The 22,270-nt window shown below is 36.1% G+C and overlaps 1 protein-coding gene across 4 annotated transcripts in view; it reads left to right on the top strand.

Moving 5' to 3' along the window:
• Positions 1-22,270, top strand: part of ZDHHC15 (zDHHC palmitoyltransferase 15) — a 279,992-nt gene that overhangs the window by 247,212 nt on the left and 10,510 nt on the right. For 2 of the 4 annotated variants that reach the window (XM_077145732.1, XM_077145734.1), the window contains one exon: positions 18,299-20,456. The exons of 1 other annotated variant lie outside the window; for it this stretch is intronic. The gene's annotated coding sequence lies outside the window, so the exon portion shown is untranslated. Of the gene's footprint in view, positions 1-3,619; positions 3,667-18,298; positions 20,457-22,270 lie in introns of those variants that run through there. One more of the 4 variants, XR_013169451.1, reaches the window with a different exon arrangement.

Below are 22,270 nucleotides of genomic sequence, written 5' to 3' on the forward strand. Positions count from 1 at the left end.
TCGAGGAACATGGATTGGCTTACTTCTTTGTCCCCTTCTCCCTAGCTGTGCACTCCTGAGGGACCAGGCACATTAGGCTGTTTGCACTAGCTGGATGGTCTCTCGTTCTCTGTGTCTCAATTCTTCTGCTCTTTTCAACCAGGGTCTTCTAAACCCTATGTGGTCACTTACATCCTGGAATCACTGTCCCGGTCAACTTTCTCTCACTTCTCTAGCTGTTCCTTGGAGCAGGGGTGAACTTGACCTATCCTATTCTGCCATCTTCCCAGCACCCTGCAATCTGCTTTTCAGTCAGTTGGTCAGCCATGCTGCAAGTGCTACCGGTCTCCCAGATACAATTACACAACCACTTGCTTGCTCCACTTGAACTTGAGTTAATTTTTTTAATATGGTGTGAGATAGACGTCCTCTTTCATTCTTCTGCATATGGTTATCCAGTTCCCCCAGCACCATTTGTTGAAAAGACTATTCTTTCCCTGCTGAATGGCCTTGTTGTTATTGTAAATGGAATGCTTTTCTTGATTTCCTCCTCAGATTGCTCATTACTAGTGTGTAGAAACAGTACTGAGTCTTCCATATTTATCATGTACCCTGCCACTTTGTTGAACTTGTTCATTGGCTCTAGTAGCTTTGTTCTAGTTTTTGGGGGTCTTTCTAAGTATAGGATCATATAATCTGTAAATAGTGAAAATTTTCCTTCTTCCTTCCCAATTTGGATGCCTTTTAATTCTTTTCCTTGTGTAGCTGCTCTGACTAGAACTTCCAGTACAATGCTGAATAACAGTGGACACAGTGGACATACTTGTCATGTTCCAGATCTTAGAAGGAAAGCTTTCAGCCTTTCCCCATTGAGGATGATGTTAGCTGTGGGTTGTTCCTATATGCCCTTTATCATGTTGAGGAAGTTCTCTTTTATTCATCTTGTTCGAAGTGTATCAAGAAGGGGTGGTGGAGTTTGTCAAGTCCCTTTTCTGAATCAATGGAGATGATCAAGTGTTTTTTTCCCCTTTGTTTTGTTACAGTAGTGTATAACATTAATTGATTTTCTTATGTTGAACCACTTTCGCATACCTAGAATAAAACCCATTTGAACATAAGGTATAATTCTTTTGATGTGCTGTTGGAGTTGATTTGCAAGTATTTTGTTGAGGATTTTTGCATCTATACTCATAAGAGAAGTTAGTCTGCAATTTTATTTTCATGTATTATCTTTATCTGACTTTGATGATGTTGGCATCATAGAATGACTCATGCAGTGTTCCATTCTGTTCAATTTTTTGGGAAGAGTTTGAGCAGGATTGGTATTAATTCTTCTTGGAATTAAGAATTTTTAAGCCTGAGTCAATCTTTTTTAATTGTCTTATTTTGAGGTCTTCTATTTCTTCTCGAGTCAGTGTAGATTTGTTTGTGTGTTTTTAGGAATTTCTCCATTTCATCTAGGTTGTCTATAACCTATTAGTTTGAAAAGATACCAACTTAGCTTCAATTGTATATATATCCTCCCCTCCCATATCCCTCTGTTTCCCCTCTTTATTTTTATGTTTTTATTCCATTTTACCATTTTATATTTTGTACATTCATTACCAGGAAATATTCCTGATTCTTATAAGAATTAAAGAGCATAAGTATATATTGAGGATACATTACTCTTGGGTTTTACATTTACCCTTTAAGTACCCTTACTGATGATCTTAATTTCTTTGCACTACTCCAAGCCACTCTCTCTTGTCTTTTCCTCTCATCTGGCAGAACTCTTTTAGCAATTCTTGAAACCTCTCAGTTTCTGCTTATCTGTGAATCTTTTAAATCCTCCCTCATCTCATAAGGACAGACTTTTTTTTCAGGCAGTTTTTCCTCTTTTAGCACCTTAAATATATCATACCCCTTCTCAACTCCATGGTTTCTGATGAGAAATTGGTACTTAGTCTTATTGAGGATCTGTTCCTTCTATTTAACAAACTGCCTTTCTCTTGCTGTTTCCAAATCCTTGGCATTTGACATTCTGATTAGTAGTTGTCTCAGAGTAGGTATATTAGGATTTTTAGAGTACATTTAGCTTCTTCAGTATGTACCTTTTTGTCTTTCATAAGTGTTTGGGAGGTTTCAGCCATCATTTTCTCCAGTGTTCTTTCTTCCCCTTTTCTCTTCTGGTACACCCATGACACTTATGATTGTGTACTTCATGCTGTTTCTCAAATCCCTGAAACACTGCTCAATTTTTTTCTTTTCTTTTCTCTAGCTGTTCTTCTGACTGTGTGATTTTGATTGTTCTGTTTCTAGTTTTCTGATTCTTTCTTCTGCCTGTTCAAATCTGTTGTATGCCTCTAGTGTATTTTTAATCTCTAGCGCTGTGCCTTTCACTCCTATAATTTATGTTATGCTTCTTTTTAAACTTTCAAATGCTTTAGTCTAACACATTGTCTTAAAATCCTTTATCTGTTCATGCATATTTTCCTTCATCTTCTTGAAATGACTTAGGAGATTTGTTTGAACAACTCTGCTTAACTCTGAGTCTCCTCTGAAGTTTTAACAATTTCCTTGCCTGAGCCTTATCTTCCTGTTTCTTAGTGTGGCTTGCAATTTTTTTGTGACATTTACACATCTGTTTATCTTTTTTATTTATTTTTTAAATTTTTGGGTGCAAGGGCCAGGAATCAAACCTGTGTCTCCTGCATGGCTGCTGAGCAGTCTACCACTGAACCACCTATGCACCGCATCTGCTTATCTTGATGCATTAACTCTGATGGCCTGTTTCTCTCTCTTATCTAGGGTTTTATTGTTGATTAGTTTTTTGTTAAAGCTCTTCCTTGATGCTTAGTCAAACATATTTTAGACCTTTAGAATAGCCAGTGTTTGTTCAGATTTAATCAGATTTTCTTCATCTGATTCTTGCTCTGGATATATGTAGTGCAATTTTTAAATTGCACTTTTTTGTGCAGTTGTTTCACCTGCTTTCCTCTGTTCCAGCTTTGGGAATCACGATCTGTTTTGTTTGATTTTGTGCAGAATTTTCTCCCTAGCTCCTATAATTTATTTAATTCTCTCCCTCACCCTGTGCCCTGTTTTCCTTAAACTTTTCACTTCTAGAACCTATCCTATCTTACAGCTATTCAATTTTGTTCCCCACCACCACCACCTTCTTTTCTGTGACTCTTTTATGCCTCTGCTTTCTTCCCTTTTAGGATATACTGCCCCAGGGAGCCAGATGGGGTCATTATAGAAATGAGGGTCACTTTGGAAAAGTTCACTTTGGTTTTAGGTGGTCCAGCCAACAGAAACTGGATTGAGTGAGGGCACAACAATTCAGGACACTTTTCTTTTTCTTTATTCCCCCCACCACCACCCCGATGGCCCTTTTGTATGCAGAAGTCCTCAGTGGCTTGTGTCCTTCCCTGGGTCCCTTTGGATTTGGATCTTTGTGCCTGTTCACGCATGAAGTTCTAGCTCACTGCTGTGAGTGCCTCTATCATCTTTGCCCATGGTTTGAGGGATCCAGGCTGTTGTCTCTTAGTGACTACCAAACTGTGCAGGATCCAGTGAGGGGGAAGGGAATGGGAACAGACTGCTAGGTCTGGGATGGAAATTTCCTACCCAATATTTTTCTTTTCCTTTGATTCAGCATTTGTGGAGTCCTTCTCCAGTCTCTATCATCCTCCAGATTTCTAAGTAAGTGGAATTTGTCCTTTTATTCACTACATCGCTGGGGAAGCTTTTTTTCAGGGACTATCATTGCTCACCATGTTGATGATATCACCATTTTATATACTTTTAAAATTAATTCTGTTAAATTATTTTCTGATTATAAATGGGACACATGTTCATCATAGAAAAATTTGAAAATATAGAAAGGGAAAAGGAAAACAATTAAATGACCCATATGTCAGAGATTGTTTTCCATTCCCCCACCATCTCATTCATTCATTCATTTGACAGATATTCATTGAATACTTATGTGGCAGGCAGTGTGCTAGCAGCTGTTACTAAAATTTGAGCAAGACACAATCCTTCCCGCAAGGAGTATACAATCTAATGTAGGAAACAAACAATGGACTATAACAACATAGAATAAAAGTGCTCTCATAGGGTGTTAAAGTAGCATCTAGAAGGACACATAGCTCAGCTATGGGGGTCAGTAAGTGATACACTAATTTAAGTGACACAAGTTCAAAAATACTGGTGGGTACATACAATATTGAAAAGGGCTGGCTGGATTGGAGGAGGTGAGAGGTTGCCGAGGAAGCATCCTAGTCATAGGAAATAACATGCTTGAGGGACTAAAAGAAGTACAGTGTGGCTCAAGCATGGAGTGTGAGGATAGGACAGGCAAAGAGGAAGCCTCAGAGTTGAGAATTATGAGATATTGGCCAGCAAAAAGAGCAGTACTGGAGTCTGGGAGATGAGAGCCTATTGCAGTAATACAGGGGAGACATGATCTAAGGGTCATGATAATTAGGGCAGAGAAAAGTGCACAGCTTCCAGAGATGCGTAAGAAGTATAATTAACATGACTTCATGGTTAATTAGATATGAGGAGTGAAGGAGAGGGAGCAAGACAGGAAATGGATTTTTTGGAGGAGAAGGTGAGAAGCACAGGTCTGGAGCTCAAGAAAGAGTTCTGGCTTGTAAATACATACTCAAATAGTTATCAGCATATATATATTCTGTACCCAAGATATGGATAGATTCCATAAGGAATGAGTGGATTTATGTGATGGGCAGGAAAAACCTAGCAAAGTTTGGGAAGGCAATGTTTTAAGGATACTTTTGGTGGTAAGGGGTAGGGAAGGAGGGTGTAAGAGTTATGAGAGAAGCATGCAAGAAGGGTTTTGTTTTACTTTAATTTTTCTAATTTTTAAATGTAAAATTGACTTTTGTTACACAGTTCTGAGTTTTTACACATTCGTAGATTCTTATAACCACCACTACAGACAGAACACAGAACCTCTCTCACCACAAAAGGCAATCACTGATTTGTTTTCTCTCCTTGTATTTTTGGCTTTTCTAAAATGTTGTATAAATAGAATCATATAGTATGCAGTCTTTTGAGACTGGGTTCTTTCACTTAGCATAATGAAAGATTCATCTATGTTGTCGTATCAATAGTTCTTTCCTTTTAATTGCTAAGTACTGTACTATTGTATGGATGTATCAGTTTGTTTATCCAGTCACCCACTGAAGAATATTGGTTGCATTTTCTTGTTTTGGGCTATTATGAATACAGCTGGTATAAACACATATATACAAATTTTTGTGTGAATACTGGTTATCATCTCTCTGGGGAAAATACTCAGGTATGGAATTCCTGGGTCGTATGGTAAGTTAATATTTAACTTTATAGGAAACTTTATAAGAAACTGCCAAATGGTTTTTCAGAGTGACTGTACTATTTTGTATTCCCACCAGAAATTTATGAGAGTTTTCCTTGTTCTGTATCCTTGTCAGCACATAGTTTTGCTACTACTTTTTAAAAACAATTTTATTGAGATGTATTTATTTTTTTATTTTACCCATTCTACTATGGGTATAACAGAATCTCTTTGCAGCTTTAATTTGAATTTTCCTAATGACTAGTGACATTGAGCACCTTTTTATGTGCTTATGGACCACTTGTATATCTTCCTTGGTGAAGTGTCAGTTCAACCTTTTAACCATTTTTTTTATTGGGTTGTTTCTTTTCTTATTTTTGAGATTCCAGGGCACTTTACATATTCTGGATACAGGACCTTTATCAGATAGGTGTTTTGCAAATATTTTCTCCTAGTCTCTTGGCAGTTCATTTTTTATCATTTTAACAGTGTTTTCAGAGTAAAAGTCTTTTATTTTGTGAAGTCCAATTTGTAAATTTTTTCTTTTATGACTCTCACTTTGATGTCATATCTAAGAAACTTTGCCTAACTCAAAGTGGTTAAGATTTTCTCCTATGTTTTCCTCTAAGAGTTTTATAGTTTTACATTTTATATTTAGGTCTATGACCCATTTTGAGTTAATTTCTGCATATGGCATAAGGTGTATATGGCATGAGGAAGTCTGGTTGTTCCAGCACCATTTGTTGAAAAGGCTCTTTTCTCCATTGAATTGTCATTGTACCTTACGTGTAATCTGTAATTTATCTTTTATTCTGTTCCATTGATCTATGTGTCTATCCTTATGCCAATACTTTATTGTAGCTTTATAGTAGGTCTTAAAATTGGATAGTCAGAGTCTTTTGACCATGTTTTCCTTTTTCAGAATTGTTTTGGCTATTCTAGTTTCTTTACTTTTCCATATAAATTTTAGAATCAACTTGCCTATATCTCCAAAAAAAAACCCAGTAGGATTTTAATTGGGATTGTATTATACCTATATATCAATTTTGGGATAATTGACACCTTAATTATATTGGGTCTTCTGACCTATGACCATGATATATCTCTCCATTTATTTAGGTCTTCTTTGGTCTCTTTCATCAGTGTTCTATAGGTTTTAACATACAGATCCTATATATGATTGATTAGATTTATACCTAGATATTTAATTTTGGAAGTTATTGTGAATGGTATTTTTTTAATTTTGTTTTCCAATTGTTGACTGTTAGTATATAGAGACACAATAGATGTTTGTGTGTCGATCTTGTTGACTGTACTTGCTAAGCCTACTTCTTAGTCCTAGGAATTTGTGTAGATTCTTTGGGATTTTCTTTATAGACAATCTTGTCATGTGCAAATAAGCGTAGTTTTATTTCTTCCTTTTCAATTGGAGTGCCTTTTAATCCTGTTTCTAGCCTCATTGCATTTGTTAGGATTTTCACTATAATATTGATTAGGACTGATATGAGGGAAAGTTGTAGTTATGGTTAAAAGGAGAAAAACCTACCAGTAAGTAGGTAAATGTTGAACACTTATTAGGCCAGTTAGGCCAGAGACTACAAATTTGTAATCTGTTCAGTTGTGTAATTTTTGTAGTAGTTCTCAACAGTCTGGGAGTAGGAATGGAGAAGGCAGACAATTGAATTGAATTTGGGAATTGGGGATTTTGCTGGGGCAGTGGAGTTACAGAGAAAAGAATGTTGATAAAAGAGAAGTTGAAGGGTCTAGGCTAGATAGAGGAGCTAACAGGTAAAAATTTTGTTTTCCCTTTATTTGGGGTATAGTTCTGTCCAGTGTTACATACATATAAAGTTTTAAATTTAGAATGTAATTTTATAATGTTTTTATTTTTATTTTTTGCATGGGCAAGCACAGGAAATCGAACCTGGGTCTCTGGCATGGCAGGCGAGAACTCTGCCTGCTGAGCCACCGTGGCCCACCCAATTATATAATGTTTTCAAGGTTCATCCAGGTTGTAGTATGTATCAGTCCTCCATTCTTTCTTGTTGCCACATAATACTCCATTGTATGGATATACCACCTTTTATTCACCTATTTATTAGTTGATGGAAATTTGGCTTGTTTCTCTTTCTTGGCTATTATGAATAGCACTTCTATGAACATTAATGTACAAGTTTTTGTATGGACATATGTTTTCATTTCTCTTGGGTATAAATGTAGGAGTGAAATTGCTGGGTCATAGGGTAACTGTATGTTTAACATGTTGAGGAACTGCCAATTTTTTTCTAAAGTAGCTGCAGTATATTATATTTCCATCATCAATGTATGAGAGTCCCAATTATGCACCATCCTTGCCAACATTTTTTATTATCTGTGTTTGGATTATAGCCATCCTAATGGGTATTAAATGGTATCTCATTATGGTTTTGACTTGCATTTCCCTAATGGCAAATGATGCTGAACATCTTTTCATGTGCTGATTGGCCACTTATATATCTTCTTTGGAGAAATGTCTATTCAGATATTTTGCCAATTTAAAAAATTGGGTGATTTTTTATTCTTTATGTATTCTGCATATAAGTCTTTTATCAGACATTTATTTTGCAATTATTTACTCCCAAAATACCACATTATTATATGATTTCATCTATATGGAATATCCAAACTAGGCAAATCTATAGGGATAGAAAGTAGATTAGTGATTTTCTATAGCTGGGAGAGGGAGGAATGGGAAGTGATAGCTAATGAGTATGGGGTTTCCTTTTGGGGTGATGAGTATGTTCTAAAATTAACTGTGGAAATGATGACACAGCACTGTGAATATGCTAAAAATCATAGAATTTTATACTTTTAGTGGGAAAATTATATGGAATCTGTATTACATGTCAATAAAGCTGAAAAAATTAAATTGCACTTATATAACTTTTTCATATAACCCTATTATTCTTAAAAATTATTCTTTTAATTCTTAAAAATTACTATTTTACATCGAGGCTTGATATTTCATCATAATGATGTAGCAATTTATTTCATCATTCTTCTATTATTAGGCATTTAGTTTTGTCTCCAATTTTCTGCTATTATAATAAATTGATGATAAATTTGTTTCTTTAAAACAAATTCCTAAAATGAAATTATATGAACATTTTAAGGTTTTAGAACATGTTCCCAGATTGCTCATGAAAATGATGTATGAATTTAAACTTATACCAGCAGTGTATAGGCATCCTGTTTAGCCACTTCTTTGCCAGTACTAGCTATTATTTTTTTAATTGGCTGATTTAATAGACAAAATTTGGCATTTTAAGTTAACTAGTGTCTCTTTATAATGAAGTTGAACGATTTTCATCTTTAATCTTCATTTTAACTTTTTTATTGTTGTTAATTGTCTTTTTAATGCTTCACCCATTTTCTAACTGTTGTGTTTTTTCTTCCTGATTTGTAGAGTTTTATAAATTAAGGATGTTTGGCATTGTGTATTGTACATTTTGCAAATGTTTTTCCAAGTTTGTCTTTTAATATTAAAGAAAATATCATCTAGAATTAGTGGATTTTTATGCAAAAATTATGGTAATAATTTATTTTTGCATATAAAAATTTGAGACATGGATAGATTGTGGGAAAATGGTCAAGTAGAAGCCCTAGGACTCAGTCCTACCACCAAAGCAACTATTAAACTGACAGAAATTGTCTGATATAACTATTTTGAAACTCTTAAGGTCAGCAGGACACCGTATAGCATCCAGAGAAGAGAGGGAAGAAGAGGCTGATAAATTATGGTAAAGAACAGGAAATCTCTCTCTCCACATGACACCTACTGATACCCATAACTCACTCTCCTGGCAAGTTGCTGTGGGGTTCAGTCACTGGCTAGCTCACTGATAACAGAAATAGATGTAAAAATCCTCTTCCTCAAGACAAAGGGTGGGCAGGGCCAATGGCTGGTCATAGCTTTTAATTAGCAACTTCAGATCATGGGGGTGCCTGGCTCTGAGGGTGTCATTGTTTCAACCTGCCCAAGACAAAGGCAGTGGCAACCGTTGTTTCAAATGTCTCTGGATGGGGCAGTGGCAATGGCGAGTTAAGGACACTGTGCTTTCTCAGGGTTGCAGGTAACAGTTAGTTGAAGGGCTGCATGCAACAGTCAGTTGAAGATCTGCATTTGCTGGGCAGGCCAAGAAAGCTCAGTTTTCAGGAGCCATGCAAGAAGCTCTTGGCACCCTTTGTGATTCCCTCCTCTGGGCACTGTGGAGCTGGGCTGCATCCCCATTGTGGGTCACTAGCCCTCTTTTGGCTGTGAAGACTGATTTGAGAAAGTCCTCTCTGGTGTGCCACTCCTTCCAGAATTTGCTCTCCAGGCAAAAGCAGCTTGAGACAAGAAATTAACAAACTATAGAGGCAGACAGTCTTGCACAAAGGCTTGCTGGCTTCCAACTCCCAGGAGAAGGAGGTCTACCTCCTGGGAACAGATGGGACAATCAAACTTCTGAACAAAGGCGAGGTCCAAAACAACTAATAAGCCAAAGCCCAGGAGAAGACAGAGGCCCAGAAAAACAGGGAAACCTGCATACTGCATTCACCTTGGGCAGATTTACTGATAGAAGGGGGATGAACCTCAAGAAAATGTCTTATTACCAGTTTGTTACAAATTAAAGAAACAGACAATTTTAGGGAATAAGCCCCAGAGTCAACATTTAAAAATATTAGTTCTTTCTGGAATGTTTGATAAAATCCCCCTGTGAAGCCATCTGGTGCTGGGCTTTTCTTTGTAGGAACAGTTTTGAATAAAGTGATTGAATCTCTTTACTAGTGATTGGCTTGTTAAGATTTGTGTGTCTCCAGGAATTTTTCCATTTCATCTAAGTTGTCTAGTTTGTTGGCATATAGTTGTTCATAGCATGCTCTTAATGATTTATTTTATTTCTTCAAGGTCTGTGGTAATGCACTCCTTCTCACTTCTGATTTTGTATATTTGCATCCTCTCTTTCTTTTTCAGTCTTGCTAGTGGCCCATCAATTTTATCGATTTTCTCAAAGAACCAACTTTTGATTTTATTGATTCTATTGTTCTTTTGTTCTCCCATTCATTTACCTCTGCTTTAATCCTTGTTATTTCTCTTCTGTTTCCTTTGGGGTTAGTTTGCTGTTCTTTCTCGAGTTCCTCCAGGTGTGCTTTTAAGTCCTCGATTTTTGCTCTTTCTTGTTTTTTAATATAGGCATTTAGGACAATAAATTTCTCTCTCAGCACAACCTTTGCTGTATCCCATAAGTTCTGATATGTTGTATTCGCATTTTCTTTCATCTCCAGATAGCTAAAGATTTCTCTAGCGATTTCTTCTTTGACCCACTGGTTGTTTTAGAGTGTGTTATTTAATCTCCACATATTTGTGGATTTTCTCATTCTTTGGTGATTATTGAGCTCGAGCTTCATCCCATCGTGATCAGAGAAAGTGCTTTGAATAATTTCAATGTTTTTAAATTTATAAAGACTTGTTTTGTGCCCCAGCATACGATCTATCCTGGAGAATGTTCCATGAGAAGAATGTACATCCTTGTGCTTTGGGGTGCAATGGCCTATATAAGTCTATTATATCTAATTCATTTATCAAGTTACTTAACTTTCTATTTCCTTGTTGCTCTTCTGTCTGGTTGTTCTATCTATAGAGGAGAGTAATGTATTGAAGTCTCCTACTATTATTGTTGAAACATCTATCACTCCCTTCAGTTTTGCCAATGCCTGTCTCATGTACTTTGGAGATCCTTGATTTGGAATATAAACGTTTATGATTGTTATATCTTGTTGGTGTATTGATCCTTTACTTAGTATAGAGTGTCCTTCTTTGTCTCTTATGATGTTTTTACATTTAAAGTCTGTTTTGTCCGATATTAGTATAGCTAGTCCTGCTTTCTTTTGGTTGCAACTTCCATGGAAAATCTTTTTCCATCCTTTCACTTTCAATCTATTTGTATCCTTGTGTCTAAGATGAGTGTCTTGTAAGCAGCATATCACTGGATTGTGTTTCTTAGTCCATTCTGACAAACCATATCTTTTAATTGGTAAATTTAGTCTGTTAACATTCAAAGTTATTTTTGAATAGGCGTTTCTTGAATCCACCATCCTATCTTTTTTATTTTATTTGTCAGATTTGTATATTCTTTTCCCTCTTTCTCTTTGTATTCTTTAAATTACCCTTAGTAGTACTCTTCATTTCTGTGCTCTCATGCAGACCTCCCTCTCCTGTCTTTTTTTTTTTCAGTTGGCAGAACTCCTTTTAGTATTTCTCATAGGCCAGTCTCTTGTTGACAAATTCTTTCAGGACTTCTTTGTCTGTGAAAACTTTAATCTCTCCCTCAGTTTTGAAGGAAAATTTGGCTGGGTAAGAATTCTTGGCTGGACATCTTTCTCTTTCAGGATCATGAATATATCATACCACTGCTTTCTCACCTCCAGGGTGTTTGTTGAGTAGTCTGAACTCAGTCTTTTTTGGTTTCCCTTGTATGTAGTAGAATGTTTTTCTCTTGCCACTTTCCGGATTTTCTGCTTCTCTTCAACATTTGACTGTCTGATTAGTATGTGTCTTGGGGAAGGCCTATTTGGATTTATTCTGTTTGGAGTTCTTTGGGTTTCTTTGACTTGTATATTTGTCCTTTATGAGGGTTGGAAAGTTTCCCCCATTATATCCTCAACTACTCTTCCTAGCTCATTACTCCACCCTTCCCTTTCTGGGATGCCAATGATTCTTAAATTTGTGCACTTTGCTTTGTCTGTCATTTCCCTGAGATCCAATTCAATTTTTTCCATCTTTTTTGCCATTGCTGTTTTGAGTCTTCGAAGTCAGTTATCCTATATCACTTATTCTTTCTTCTGTCTTTTAATATCTGGTGTTGCATGCCTCTAGGAAGTTCTTTATTTGGTCAACAGAGTCTTTAATCTTTGTGATATCTGCTATTTTTCTATTTATTCTTTCAAATTCCTCTTTATGCTCTTCTACTGTCTTCTTGATCTCCTTTATGTCATTTGCCATCCCACTTATTTTATTAAGTAGAGTTGTATGAACATCTTTGATTAATTGCTCCAATGTCCATGTCTCCTCTAGTGTTTTAATTTGGTCATTAGGCAGGGCTCTATCTGTCTGCATTGTGATATGCTTAGTGGTCTTCTGCTGTCTTCGTGGCATGTAAATATCTTGATTGATTTACTTTGGGAGTTGATTTCTTTCAGTAGTCTAATACCTTGTGTTTGCAGATGGCTGTACAGCAGGGAGCAGGGTATGGGGTGGGACACTCAGTGTGGTGAATTGTTTCAGGGCAGGTACATGCACAACTTGGGGGTGTTAGGCTGATGCTTGTGAGCGTGTGTGCCCAGTGGTCAGAGAGGATGTAGCTGTGTGGGTGCACCAGTCTGGGGTGCATAATGCTGATGCACAGTGGTCTAAGGCGTGGGGCTATTTGTGTACATGTGTAGAGCTGTGGCAGCAGGTCGACATTATGTCTTTGTGCATTGGGGGCAGATGTGACCCAGCTGTGCAGGTCAGCACTTTCTCAGACCTGGGAATTGTGGCTGAGGGCCGTGCACAGGCACAGTTTTATGACTGCTGTCAAGTATGGGTCCCAGAGCTGAATGACTTGATTGAGGGCCCATGCACATGTGTGGGCCTAGAAGTTCTATAAACTGATTCACAGAGCTCGGGGGGCAGGTGAGGCTGTGTGAAACTATGGGCAGGGGGGCAGGGGGCAGGGGTAACTTGGGTATGGAGGTCTAATTAATGTTTTGAATAAGGGATGAATAACAGAACAGAATGTCAAAGTTGACATTCACCAATCATTTTATGAGTTGGGAAAGAGTATCTTAATTTTTAAACTGGCTATGGTACAGTAGACTTAAATGTAATTTTTTAAATGTCATGAAACCAGATGTAATTCCCTCCAGCTCTTTATAGAATTTGTCATCAGTTAAGATCTGATTTTGATGATTTTATGACTCTCTTAAGATTTCCTCTGCACAGTGTGTGCCTAGTTAAAAGAGTTAAATTGTAGTCAGGGAGCTGAGATCTATCTCCAAGTTGGCGAATAACCTGTTGATTGTTGAAAGGTCTTCTACCTCTCTGCATCTGAGATGTCTGTAAAGTGAGGATAATTCTTACCTCCCACAGTAGAAGGTGCAAATAGAAAACTGCAGACTTACAGAAATTCACAGTGCCATTTTACTGAACAATATACCAAAGTAAATTGTGTTAAGTCAAAGAGTAGCAATTTATTCCACTTAGTGGAACAGATATAATTTGAAAATTAACTTATTTCAAGACTATCATACTCAAAGTGTTTAGATCTCTTTTAAATAGCCTTCTGGATTTTAGAGAAAACTTCCACTGGCAGTTATCATGTAAGAGTTTATTAAGCACTGTGGCATGGCATCCCCTTCTACATACTGGGGCAGATAAAATAACACAGAAGCCAGCCTGGCTTATGCCCAGTGCCCATGTATTTCATTGTTAATCACACCTCAAGCTAAACTTTGGAACCAATCCTTGGTTGAGCTGGGAGGATTAATAATTCCTTACCCAGCATCTCAGTGGCCTTGTCATCCTCCTGCCCACCCTTCCTTGGTCTAGTTACAACATGATCACCTGCAGTTCTTCCCCTAACTGAGTTTATAGCAGTGCCATGCCTGGCATAAAGGGTCATGCTCATACTGGTATTCTCGTGGCCTTGAGTTTGGTTTCAACATTAGTGTCTAGGGCTGAGATTCTGATACCTGCTGCCAGGCAGTGAAGATATTTGATGACATCCAAGCTCTTGATATATATTTCCAAATTAGCAGAGATTTGTTTTGAAGAGATGCAATTCTGTATTTCTTATATGGATTCTAATAGGGGTAGTGTAAAAGGAAGCCTGAGAGTCTTTGGAATTATAGAGCTTCTAAGTACATTTATTAAAATAGTAGATAAGAATCATTTGTTATAACTGGTATTACCTCAAGATTAGAGATAAACTAACCACTTAGATAATGTTAGTGGTAGCATAAATTGATAGAACTTTTCTGATGCCCATTTTGGTAGTGTATCAAAGTCACCTGAAAAATTCATGTACCTTTTGAGCTACTACTTCTGCTTATAGGAAGTTACTCTAAGATAATGAAGGCATTCCAGCACTGTTATACTGAAAAACTAAAAATATGCTAGCTGAATTCATAGGATATTGGTTAGGCAATTTATGGTTTGATAGAGTATTTCATACTCTAAAATTAATGTCACATGCAAAAAAAGTACTGGTATGGTAAAATGCTTGTAATTTATAGTTAAGTAACAAAAAAAGTTAGACAATGGTATGTACAGTCTGATCCAATTGGGGTAGTAATAAAATATATGTACCTGTCTGACAGAAAAAGATTGGGAGGATAGACAACAACATTTAAACCTGATTATTTCTGGGTAGTTTTTATTTCAAGTTTTGTACATTTATATATTTTCTAAAAATTTTAAATCGGCTTTGTTAAAAAATAAATTATTTTAAAGGAAAAAAAGAGTATGTATGTATAGTAATTAGGACCTCATTCTTCCATGTTTTATTCCCTTATCTTACTGTCATTGTCCTGAAACGCTATTTTAGGAAATTTATGTAGTAACATGTTGCATGTGGCTTACTCTGGATATATCTGAGCCCTTCAGCACATCCAAACTTAGATGGGGTTAGTCAAATGAGGGAACATCGGGGTTATGCTTTTTTTAAGTAGTTATCTTTAGGAACTGTCAGCATGTTGTTGTTGAAGTGTGGAATTGTAATTCTGCAGGGACTAGAGACAGTCAACAGTATGTACTTAAAAGTTGCACTATTGTAAAGCAGGTGTATTATCCAGGCACTCATACACTATTTTTCTTGTACTGCTGGTCCTGTACCAGAAACATTTTATTTTATTATTAGTTGCTTTTTAAACTTTGCTTAGCTATTTAAAGGAAATCTGCTTATGGCATAATTTTCCTCAAATCTATTCCAAGTTGTAAATTTATTTTCCAATAAAAAATTACAATTAAAAAAATTAACTCAAATGGATCAAAGACCTACATATAAGAGCCAAGACCATAAACTACTAGAATAAAATGTAGGGAAGCATCTTCAGGATCTTGGGTTAGGCAATAGTTTCTTATACTTTATACCAAAGCGCAAGCAATGAAAGAAAAAAAATGGGTAAATGAGACCTCCTAAAAATTAAAAACTTTTGGGCATTGTTCCAGTTTGCTAGCTGCTGGAATGCAACATACCAGAAACAGAATGGCTTTTAAAAAGGGGGAATTTAATAAGTTGCTAGTTTACAGTTCTAAGGATGTGATATTGTCCAAATTAAAACAAGTCTATAGAAATGTCCAGTCCAAGGCATCCAGGGAAAGATACCTGGGTTCAAAAATGCCAATGACATTCAGCATTTCTCTCTCATCTGGAAGGGCACATGGAAAACATGGTGGGGTCTGCTAGCTTTCTTTCCAGGCCTCTTGTTTCATGAAGCTCCCCAGGAGGTGTTTTCCTTCTTTAGCTCCAAAGGTCACTGGCTGGTGGGCTCTCTGCTTCTCCTGTATGTCATCCTGAAGCTTTTAAAGGATTCCAAGATGCACATAGAATGGGTGGAGACATGTCTCCATTAATCAAGTTTAATACCCACAATTGATTGAGACACACCTCCATGGAGATAATTATCAAATTTCCAACCTATAGTGCTTATTAGGGATTAGAAGAAACAGTTGCTCCCACAAGATTGATTATAATTAAAACATGGCTTTTCTAGGGTACATAAATCCTTTCAAATCAGCACAGACATTGAAGGACTTTGTCACCAAAGTGAACCGACAACCTACTCAATGAGAGAAAATATTTGGAAACCATGCTGATAAGAGTTTAATATGCAGAATATATAAAGAAATCCTACAACTCAACAATAAAAAGACAACGCAATTAAAAATGGGCAAAGGACTTGAATAGATAATTTCTCCAAAAGGATATCCAAATGGCTAAAAGCACATAAAAATATGCCTAACTTCACTAGCTATTAGGTAAATGCAAATCAAAACCACAATGAGATATCAATTCATACTCACTAGAATGGCTATATTGAAAAACAGAAAATTACTGGAGTTGGAGAGAATGCAGAGAAACAGGAACACTACCCATTCATTGCTGGCAGCAAAGTAAAATGGTGCATTTGGAAGACAGTTTGGTAGTTCCTCAGAAAGCTAAATATAGAATTACTGTATGACCCAGCAATCCTGCTATTAGGTATATATGCAGAAAATTTTAATGCAGAGACTCAAACAGATATTTGCACACCAACCTTCAGAACAGTGTCATCCACAATTGCCAAAAGATCGTGGCAACCCAAGTGTCCATCAACCAATGAATGGGTTAACAAAATATACAAAAAAAGTATATACACATGATGGCATATTATTCAGCTGTAAAAAGGAATGAAGTTCTGATACATGCAACAAAATGGATGAACCTCAAGGACATGATGTTGAGAGAAATAAGCCAGACACAAATGGACAAATATTGTATGATCTCACGGATATGAAATAAGTAGAATAAATTCATAGATTCAGAATCTAGAATATAGGTCACCAGAGGATGGGGCAGAGGTCAGGAATAAGGGGTTAAGGCTTAAAATGTATAGTTTCTATTTGGATGGTCGTATTGGTAACATAACATTGTGAACATAATTAGCAACACTGAATTACATATTTGAATGTGGTTAAAAAGGGGAAATTTTAGATCGTATATATGGAACTAGAATAAAAACATATATTTTTAAATCCATGGAACTGTACACACAGTAAACCCTAAATTAAACCATGGAATATAGTCAACAGTACAATTATAAAAAATGTGCTTTCATTAATTTTAATATAGGTGCCAAACCAGTGCAAGGTGTTAATAATAGACTGGTATATGAGAATCCTGTATTTTATGAAACTTATTCTGTAAACTCACAATTTTTCTGATAAAAATAGAAAAAAATTTTAAAGTATATTAAACATATTCAATTAAAAGAGAAAACTATAGAGAAAATTAAAGTCATCATAATCCCAAGACCTAAAGAAAACTCTTGTTAACATTTTGTTTTTTCCCTTCCAGTAATTTTCTATGAATATTTTTAAACATTATTGTGTTCAATATTTATTTTTTCACTAATACCAAACATAATTTCCCATTACATCAAGATACTTTTTAACCATTTCTCTGCTGCTAAAATTAAGACTTTATCAAATTTTTCACAATTATGAATTATACTGTGAATAATATCATTGAACATAAATATTTTTCCTCATTTATAATCATTCTTCTGGACAGAACCCTAGAAGCAAAATTACTGGTATGAAATTTTTAAAGACTTTCAATGTATATTGCCAAATTGTTATCCAGAAAGGTTGTACTAATAATAACCACTTGAGTTCCCACTATGTGCCAGATATTGTATTAGGCAAATTTTATTATGCCTGTTTTACAAATAAGAAAACTAAGATCCATTGATATTATTATCTAAAGTAACAGAGATAACAAGTGACAAAGCTAAAATTTAAATTCAGAATTGCCCAATTTCAAAGCTCATTTTATTTCTGTGTGAATATTAAAAATAAATATTTTTGAATCATCAAAGAATTATATATTCATTAAAGAAAATGTGAAAAACACAAGTGAAAGTTAAAGAAAATTAAAATAAATTACCCATGAAACCACCACTTTCAATATTTTAGTGTTTCCTCAACGAAATCGGGGAAATTGTTTCCCAGATACAATTTCTGGGTTAAAAATAATTATAACATTTCATATATAATAATTATAACATTGCATATATTGCATAAAGTATATCCTGCTTTTTTCACTTAACATTTTTAATACTGCACCATAGTCCTCATAAACATCATTTTTTTAATGGCTGCCTATTATTGTCAAATGAATGAAGAGTTATAGTTGTTCAAATCACCTGTGAACTTCTTTTCATTCCCAGGACCCATCACCTTCCATGAGGCTCACAGAGCTCAGTGTCAGGAACCATTCAGCCTTCAAAATAAGTCGCCATGATGGATTGAAAGCTTCACAATTTGAAAGCATTACATCAGATACTTGCGGTGCAGATGTACTGAAACTTTCACAATTTAATTTACTGACTCAACAGTTTGGTAGCAACTAATTCAAGGCAGTCTTCCCTTCTTTCTTTCTTCATTTCATTTTCCCCTCCCAATCCAAGAAAGCCTAAATCTAACATCTGTGTCTTTCCAGAATTTTTTTCATTCATCTTGTCAGGTAAAAGGAAATTCAAAAGATTTCCTCGTAGTCTTTTACTCCCCTGAAAAGATTGCTAATCTTATCTATAGGGTCTTTGTGGTATTGAGAGGAATCAGACTACATATGCTGCTTGGGTGCATGTGCATTTATAAACATGTATATGTGCAGCATATGTATACAAAATTCTGCTGTGATGTACAAATCAAGGTAAAAATTTCAGGAACTCTGAAGCTTTTAATCATGACTTTTCTTTAAACAGTAAATTTGAATATTATCTGAGCTTTGAACACCATCCCTATAGTGGCTATCTAAAACTGTAAAGGGAAGTTCAACACATTGTGAACTATAAACACTATAAAACCTGTTCTCTGTCCTGGGGAACTGCCTGTCACAGAGGTTCTGAAAGCACCACAGCTAATAGATGAGATCAGATCATACTTCCACTTTATCAATAAGAACCACTGGAGTTTTAAAGACTTTAATGCCAGACTAAGATCAAATTCCCCAATCACTTTTATCCATTTTGCTACCTGGCTTTATTTTAGCCTTTATAAATTACTTTTACAATGAAAGAAACATTATAAGCCTTATGGATCATAGGTTTTGTTGAGGGGCTTACCAGTGATTTTCTGTTTTAATTTACAATTCTGCTCTTAAGGGTAAAATTTCACAACTGATATTAGCCTGAGGACTAGCACTAAAGATCTATACTTTCAAATCAGAGGTTATCAGTGATAAACTAAGTAATATGCCAATACTCCCTCTTTTTTTAGCCTCAGTGGTAGCTTAGCCATTAAGAAAGTTTACATCCATTTCCCCATTTATTTATAATCAACCTTTCAATTTTAGTGGTTGAATCAATGACTACGGATGCTAATGCTGCTCCTTTACAATAATAATACCCAAGAGTATTGATGTTTTTTCATTTGTCTACCAGTGCTCTAGTGCCCAGTAGTTGACAAGACCCAACTCTTAAAGGGAACAGTGGGAGTTAGAAGTATCTTACAGATATCAAAGAATTGAGTTCCTAGAGAGATGGTTAGGTTTACTAAATCATTCACTCACCCACCCTACCACCACCACCCACTCCCAACACCTGAGTTAAAAAACCTGTCTGCCACAAACAATTCATTACTCATGGACCCAGTGGAGCCGAGAAGGCAAGCAATCAACTTACAGCAACAAAACCTGTTCATTTGGGCCCTCTAGGTTAATTTTGACCAAGGTGAGTATAAAATGGATTATAACCAGCATTTCATTTGAGAGACTATTAGACATGACTAAGTCTGTTAGTGCCAGGGACTATTTCTCAAATACACTCAAAAGGAGCCTAGAAGACTGACTGCACATTGGGTTTCATGATGAAATTCTAGATGTTCAGATGGGAAGTTTTTCCCCTTTCTTCTCTCACTCCAAAACACTTTTATTTAGGTTTCTTTTGACAACTTATTTGGCCATCCACATGGTCTGTCTTATGATGGACAAGCCTTTGTATAGAAACACACCTTTCTCTAAAGATAGGGACATTGCTTATTCCACAGCCTCAGAGAAATTATTCAAAGTCAGGAAGTCATCAAGAATTTCTTTGCTACATAGAGTGTATCAGCACTTACCACTCACAGAAGTCATATCATAAAAGGCAGTTCTAGTAAACTTCAGAGAAACATTGTGAGGGTAAAGCTTAAGAGAGCTGTTTACTGCCTTACAGACTCACTTTCATCAAAAGACCAAATAAATTAGTTTCACCTGGGTCTTGAAGAAAAAGGACACTTCTATCTTAGCACCCTGAACCCACTAGACTCTGATAATACCCGGGCAAAAATATCCCTATCCATAGATCAGAGTATTGACTACTGCACACAGGCAACCCCCACCCCCACCCCCACCCCCACCGCTGTTTGATAATTTGTAAAGAAGAAAGAAGTTTATTTGATAATTAGTGTCTCCTTTGCTTGCGCTTCATCTGGGGCCCTGTCCAATAAATTCTGTGTATTTCATTCCCCAATCTTTGGTACTGATTTTCCCTATTTGCAAAAGGAAGATACTCATTGTTAGGATCCTACAGACAAAAGGTGCTATGTAACTCCCCAGTGCTCTTATATGTCTTTAATTGCAGGTCTTGAATGAGAAGTATTACCACAGTATTTCTAAGCAAATTGGTATTCTCTATTCTGTCTTCCATTCTGTGATGACTGATTTGCTCTCGCAGTTTAGAGTGCTTGATTAATAATGGTTTTCCATTCATTCAAACAATGTCCTTAGAAAGAGATGGAATAGAAACTATTTGCCCCATGGTACAACTGGAATAATCAAGGGTGAAAGAATGAAAGGCCTTTGAAAGGCTCATAGCTATCTTATGCAAGGTTCATAGTTACCCAGTTACTGTGTCTAGTTGGCTTCCCAGTACTGGAATTACCATGGTGCAGCTTAGAATTTTGACAGCCATTAGGACAGGATGACATTTCAAAAGAGTGCTAATTTGTCTAAATTCTGAAAGTATGCAATTTATACAACTCTCACTTTATGTGTGATAAAAATTAACATGTTCTTCTTTCACCCACTGGTCCTATGTGGCATGGATATTTCACACTGCATGTCATCAGCCAGTGCTATTATCTACTGTGGCACCCATAGAGTCCAATCTCAGGACCATCTTTGTCAGGGAAAAGAATGTGCTTCCCAATTTTATGTTGAAATGAACAAAATACAGACATTGAGGATTATGGAAATTTAAGCAATCCTAGAAGGTATGTTTTAAGAAAACTGAAATACATTATTATTGTATCGGTGCACCTGAAATTTAACAAAGCCCAAGCTCACAGGAAAGTAACAGTCATGAAAAACCCATCCCTTTCACCTCTCATTGCACATTTATACATACACACTGCCCTCAAAGGAGGCTGATTGGTCATCAGAAGCAAATATTTCAAAAGAATTATTCTCTGCCCTTTCCTTTTAGAAAAAATCCAACAGTCCCTCCTATTGAAGAACATTCCATTAATGTATTCTAGAACCTGTTTCCACAGGGGCTAAGAAACGCAGTTGATGCAAAAGGCATGTCCTGTGCCTCTGTCAAAGAGGATCTAACAAGATTGTCAGACACTTCCACAAATCCCATTTACTTAGAAAATTCATGACTTCATGCAATAAATAAGAAATGATTTATGAAGTATGGTGCATCAGCATTTCTTTAAACCGTAGCTGCAATGTATCATATTAACTTGTATCCTTTTGCATGTGGGTGTTATATAACTTCTAATAACATGCAACCCATGACTGTTTACTTCCCCAAAAGGGCTAGGGCTGTGTCTTCCACAGTATTCAAAACTATTAAATGTGCTCCTTGGAGCAGTCTGAGTATAAGACTTCAGTCTAGGTACCCAGCCATCTGCAGAATGAATTAAAATACACAATGAAGGCAATATATCAGGAAATAGATTCTTAGCAGGAAATGGAATTAAGAGGAAAAAAAAGTGATGAGATTATATGCATTCCAGGAATAACTGTTTTCACTCTGCTAGCTAAATGAGCAGAGGGATACAGCAGAAAAACTGGCTGAGTCTTGGTAATAAAGAAAATGCATTGGGAACCTTAGCAGTTAAGTTTAAGTTGCCAAATTTGCTACAAATCCTTTTTTTCCCAACAATCTGCTCAAAAGTGATTGTATAAAGTATTCTTAAAACCATGTGTAAAG

This window comes from Tamandua tetradactyla, chromosome X, assembly GCF_023851605.1.
Source record: "Tamandua tetradactyla isolate mTamTet1 chromosome X, mTamTet1.pri, whole genome shotgun sequence".
NCBI lineage: Eukaryota > Metazoa > Chordata > Mammalia > Pilosa > Myrmecophagidae > Tamandua > Tamandua tetradactyla.